General features: G+C 50.5%; 1 long non-coding RNA gene across 1 annotated transcript; it reads left to right on the top strand.

Annotated features, from left to right (window-relative positions):
- Positions 1–655: 655 nt before the first annotated feature.
- Positions 656–5286, top strand: LOC118249076 (uncharacterized). Its single transcript, XR_004778942.1, has 3 exons — positions 656–731; positions 3518–3568; positions 4717–5286. It is a non-coding gene; the product is annotated as an uncharacterized LOC118249076 (long non-coding RNA).
- Positions 5287–6073: the final 787 nt, after the last annotated feature.

A 6073-nucleotide genomic window follows, 5' to 3' on the forward strand; every position in this document is an offset into this window, starting at 1 on the left:
TTGGTTTGTGCTCTACTGTGCTGTCTAAACCTGTGTGAGAAATACAGCAGGTGAAGTGCTTCTTAGGAAAGCAGGAAGGATGGCTTCAGGTTCTGAAAGAGGGCATGCTGTGTTCATGAGCGTATGCAGCATGGAGGAGAAGGTAGGCCAAGAGCTAGGCCATGAAGCCATTCGGGGGCCACTGCTGCTATGAGCACACGTGTTGGAAGCTAGTGACTCCCTTGTGCTGGCTGTGTGGGGCCAGGTACAGTCCTGGTTTCAGAAGCCCCTCCTGGTTCTTGGAGAGTGCATTAGCTGTGGTCTCCTGCGCTGTGCAGTGGTTGTGATCTTCGTGAGGACGATATGCTGGGTTTCCAAACATACCACTCAAAAAGAGGCACCAAACTAAAAAAAAAAAAAAAAAAAAAATGTATAATCAAGCTTAAGACGATAAAGGCATTTTCAACCAAGGAAAGAGGGCTCCAACATAGCTTTCACAACTTTTATGTGAGATTTAGCACTCGGGGTGCCATTCGTAACCTCTCACAGCACCTAATCCCCACAAGCAGCTATTGCCAGACAATCCCCTGGCCCCCAGGGCCTGCTGAAAACTGGAAGGAGCTTATCAACAGAGGTCTATCTTTCTTTGTCCTGCTTCCAGAGCAAGCGGTTCAGGAGACGGTAGACACAGATCTCTATGTGAGGAGAAGACAGCGCCCGACTGCTTCCAGGAGATACCGTGAGGGTCACCGGTAAAGACAGTTCTCCATGAGCACCCTTGTTTTGGCTGTAGTTGTCCTTGTCACCTCCTTCCTTTCTTTCCTCGCTCTTCTGGACTCTCTTTCTGCTAAGCTCAGCCATGTCCTTTATGGGTTTTGGGGTGAGAGGACAACTGTTGGTGGCTCCGTGGGGGAGGTTTGTGGTGGCCCTGGCAGAGGGTGCTGCTGCAGGAGGCAAGAGCATCTGCAGGAGTGGGCTAGGGAAGGGTGAAGCTGTGGAGATGGGGAACGTTGAGGGACACAAAACAGTCCTGAGATACTTCTCCTCGTTTAATGTGGGGCAGGAACTCTGGCCATGTGGGAGGAGAAGAGGTGAGGAGGAGGTAGTATCTTTTTCTTCCTTGGCATGGGCCAGTGAAGGGAGTTTTCCATGGGTGGCCCAAACTGGCTGACATGTCAGCAAAGGCCCCATGTGGCCTCCATCATTCACTGTGCGTGTGTCTGGGGAGCGGGACAGGACCTTGGCTTGGGAACCTCAGTGGGAATGGAGGGGTCTTTCCCAGGGCGTTGTCTCTGGGTGGCGACTGGGAATTGACGGAGCCCAGAGTCAGCGTCCTGGTGGGCTGCAATGGCTGTGCCAAGTGAGACCCTGGGGACGACACCATATTGACTGCAACTGTAATGACGGTCGTGCATTGTCCGAACTATCCTCAGTCTCTATGCAAAGATGTTGGGAGTTGTGCTTTTGAGACAAAGAAGAAAGGTTTTATTACTGTGGCAGAGCCCCTGTGCTGCAGGCTCATCTCTAAAAACCACCCATGCTGATAGACTAGAGCTGAACAGCTGTGTTACAGTGGGCTCAGTCCAAAGTTTACCATCGCCTAATTGACAGGAAAGGAAGAAATTACACCTATGGAAACTCCATGTGGGCTCTTACAGCCAGGCTGTAAGACATAAACATAACATAAACATTACAACATAAAAAGATAGTCACACTGCTTTTTTGTTGTTTTTTTTTGTTTTTCAGAAACCCTATATCCTCTTTGCTCTCCTTTTTCCTTAAGTGGCTGGGAAACTAGACAGACTGTCTGTGACTATCTTTTTATGTTGTATAGCCACTAAAAAGCACCTGCTTGGGATTTTTTCTTCTCTGTTTCAATGGTCAACACTTATGCGCTCAGAGAACATTTCTATAATCTGCAGCTTGGGGGAGCTTGGTTTCACGCTGCAACACACTGCAGTAGTGCTCTCTGTCTGCTGTAACGCACGGTGTATAGATGAATGTATGTACGTATATAGATACGTGTGTATGTATTCAACTAGAGCATTCTATGCTCACTTCCACCTGCTTTAGCATGCATTAATTTGTGTGGGTTTCACAAACTAAATGCAGCTGAAAGTAGTTTACACATGCACATTTATTGTTAGGTATTCCCACAGAGGGATATTTGTGAAGCATTATCTGCATACCATGTACGATGTCATATACAGTATGTGTTGTGTGCATAGTATGTGTATGTAATGACACAGTTTAACCTTGCTTTGTCTCTGTGAGGTAAGTCATGCCAGATCCTGTCATGGCAATTTAGAGCTGACACGGAGTCCCTAAGCATCAGGTTATCTCAACAGCTGAAGTAACCTTCTTCAGGCACGCAAAGCATCTGTTAGTTTATAATTATAGCCCTTTCCTCGGCAGCTGCGCCAGTGCAGTGTCAGTTCAGAGGATAGTGGGAAGAGGGTAGTAGGTGTGGGACCCTGGTCAGCAGTGTCAGCCATGACCTGCCACGTTGTGGTGGGGGCAGCTCGGTGTGACCTGCTTCCCCAGAGCTCTGCTGCGGGCAAAACTGTGTCCTGGGCACAGTGCTGAGCCTCAACATGGAGCAAGGGTCTGGCCGCAGGGCTCCATCATGGAGACCCTCAGCCAGTGCCCAGGAGTGGGCAGACGTTCAGGCAGCTTCCCGTTCTTGCCTTGAACACGCAGCAGAAGGGGCAGTAGATTCCCAGAGCCCATCTTCCTTGAGCTAATGAGCAGGGAAGGAGGCATCGCTTTCTGCCAGGGTTGCCTGTAGTTGAAAGCAAGAACTTCTCATGATTCCCAGAGTCAAGGGTTAAATGTGTGTTTTGACCCCGCTTTGAAGTAGGTGCAAACATTCAAGCACTCCCTGGACAAACAGTCTCAGCTTTTCATAGCTGAAATGCTCTTCAAGACTGGGCACCGGGCCCCTGCATGCTGGAAGGGCCTTTGACAATCTGATCTACTGTGGCTGCTGGTTTGCTCATCTGTACTCTGTCACAGCTTAGCCCTGGTCTTAATTCATCCCAGTGTAAAGTCCAGCTTGGGACATTGAAGACATTTGGGTTTTACACCAATGCAACAAAGATGAGAGTTCAGGTTGGAGCTGTCAGTGTACAGAGTTCTGCAACTGGATTGGCAAAGAGCTGTCAGGCTGAGCTGACTCTCCTCTCTCCCCTTCCCTTCCTCCGTACGGCAGTATTGATGGGAGCATCACCCCAATCCAGCCTGAGCATCCCCAGGCTTCACTGGTGCCCTGAGCAGTGATGCTGAGCAAGTGGCTGCTGCAGGCAGCCTCCTGCTTTGTTCTCCCCAGGGTCCTTGCTCTGAGCTATGTCCTCAGGCCACGAGCAACATCGGCAGTACTTACCTGCAAGCACTGGGCTGTGGACCACCACTCTACCCTAATAAAAGTGTCCTCCCCTGCAAAGGTGATGCCACTGTTTTATTTCTCCTCTTGTTCAAGATGCATTTGTATTCCTCTCGCTGACTGCCTGCATGTTTTTGTTGTGTTCTTTCCTTGCAGGCCTGAAACAGCTACCCAGCCTGAGACCGACAGTACTTAGAGCAGTTGCTGGTAAGTGTCCTCACTCACTGCCTGTTTTATACAGCTCCATCAGCTAAAGGGGTCAGTGACACCCATCTGGTGCGATCGTTTGGTGTGGCTGTCCTGCCAATCCACCATGTCCCCACTGAGAAAGGCCATCTCCCCTCCCTACTCCCTCTGCTGCCTTTTGCCCACATGGCCCAACTCCAAGGGGTCGCCTGAGGCACACTGCAGGCCACGAGGGCTGGTCTGATATCCTGACCTCAGGCTGTGCTTCCTGTTACACCAGAAGTAAGGTTTGGGGTCCCATTGCTTTCTCCTGGCCTGCATGTTATTGCCTCCATGCCTGGACTTCACAGAGTCCTTTGAACCCGCTGCTCGATCGCTTGAAATGGCTGCGGTTGCATTCACCTAGTGCGCAGCAAACTCCCACCCAGGGCCCAGCAAGGGGCTAAGAGATGGTGGAAGCTCCTATGTTTGTCAAGGTGAACAGAAATCCAGAAATGTTCTTTGTCTCTATCGCCATTATTGCCATCTGCCTTGAAGTGAAACTAGCCCTGTGTTGGATGCTTGCTTCTGGAGGGCAACTTAGGTGCACACCAGTAGTGTCCAGTACCAGTGCAGTTGCCACTGGGATCTCCCTGGCCTCCTGCTGCCACTCCACAAGGGTCAGGTTTTCTGTAAGACCCAAGTTATGTCTGTCAGACTTTCTAGTAGTTTCGGGTGCCTTGTGGCATCCCCAGTGGAACCAGATGCCTGTGTTTAAGTATCTAAATTGTGTCCTGGTTTCATCACATTTCCCACATAGGCTTGCAGCTGACTTGTGCCTTATCTGCATGTGCTCTGGGTGTAGTACAAAAAAAGACTGCCCTTCCTCCACCATTGTAGGGATCCTGGCAGTCCGCTGCTTGTGGACAAAACTGGGAAAAGAAAGGGAAGGGAGAGGAGAAAGCGGAGTCCACAGTCTGGAAAAGAAGGTCCTCCTCTGGTGCAGTCAGCACCAGCATGGCTGGGTTTGCCTTCCTACCAGGGAAATGCCTGACAAGTGCCTGACAGCACTTCCTCCTGCTCCTCCTCCTCCTCCTTCCAGTCTCTGTGCACTTGCCACTCCTGCAATTTGTGTCTTTGGGAACCACCTTCAGCCCAGCCTCATTACCTTTCCTTCTGTTCCTCAACAGCTCCAGCTTCCATGGCGTGTGGTGGCAGCTTGCAGAACTTAGTGGCATCGCAGCCCTCCTGGAGGAGACCTGGAGTGAATCAAGGGGTTTGGTGGGGTGGGATGGGATTAGGGCATCTTTATAGGAGTACCTGGGTGAGGGGAGGAGAAACACTTAGTATTGCAGTTCTGCTGTGGGTAGGGCAAAAAGCTTTCCCTGTGCTGAGGTCAGGTCAGGTACATTTGTTGTTTCTTGAGAATAGACACCCCATCTTGTTTGTGCAGCTGCAGTCTTAACTTAATCAAAAATTCGCTGGCTGGAGACTGCTGCTCCGCAGCAAGCCCTTCCTTGCTCCTCTCAGCAGCCACAGCTTTCCACACAGCTGGTGGGCCTGGCAAGCACCATTTGACACTGAGAGAAAAAGCCAATGCCTAAAAAACAGAAGGCAGAATCTCAAGAAACACCAGATGATTTGGCCTGGCCAGTTTTCGAGCACACCACTAAAATAAGTGCCTGCTTCAGGCACTTTGCAGAATGCAAAGCTATTCCACAGTCTGAGAACTGCCGGCACTGACAGCTGCCTGGCATGACCCTTCTGGCTGAGCAGATATGGGGTTTGCACTGGTGACACCAAGGGCTGGCAGTGCTTCCTACCATCAGGGTGTCCAGACCAAAGCTATTGCCTGCTGCTTTGGTTCAGTATCTGTAAACTGAGAGAGAAGGCAGAGAGCGCTGGGGCTGAGCACTGGAGCACTTCTTTGGAGCATTTTCCCTTTCAAAGCCCCCTCCTGCTTGGCAGCGCTGGGAGGTCAGAGGAGCTGGATGTGACCAGTGACACTGTGAGGCAGTGGCAGAAGCTCAGTGTGGAAAAAGGGTAAATATATCTGGTGGAAATGTTCTGGGTGCTGAGCCATCGTGTGTAACCTGCTATACCCCATCCACCGGCTTTTTCAGTCCTTTTTTTTGGCAATGGAAAGACTGCCCCCAAATATTGTACTCCTGGGCTGGCAGACAGGCACACGAAGGAACATTTGCTAACTGCTCCTCAGCCACAGTCCTTTCACTGTGACACGTACCAGTGAGAACACATGGGAAGCACAGTGCTGGTGAATTTGGTCTACCAAGAAAAGGAAAACAAACAAACAAAGAACAACAACAACCTCTCTGCAGATCTCTCAGTTTTAAAATTTGTGGTGTTCCAGCTAGCAATGAGGGAAGGAAGAAAGTTGAAGTAGATAAATAGTGAGGATTTCCTTGGGATTTCATCTGGAGTGGATGCAGGTGAGCAGCATACAGGTGCTGAAAATGGCCTCCAAGCAGACAATAGCTGTCAGGGTCACCCTGCGTTTGGTGCTGTCCCTCCCCTGGTGGCACACAC

Source organism: Cygnus atratus, chromosome 15 (assembly GCF_013377495.2).
Source record: "Cygnus atratus isolate AKBS03 ecotype Queensland, Australia chromosome 15, CAtr_DNAZoo_HiC_assembly, whole genome shotgun sequence".
In the NCBI taxonomy this organism is placed as follows: domain Eukaryota; kingdom Metazoa; phylum Chordata; class Aves; order Anseriformes; family Anatidae; genus Cygnus; species Cygnus atratus.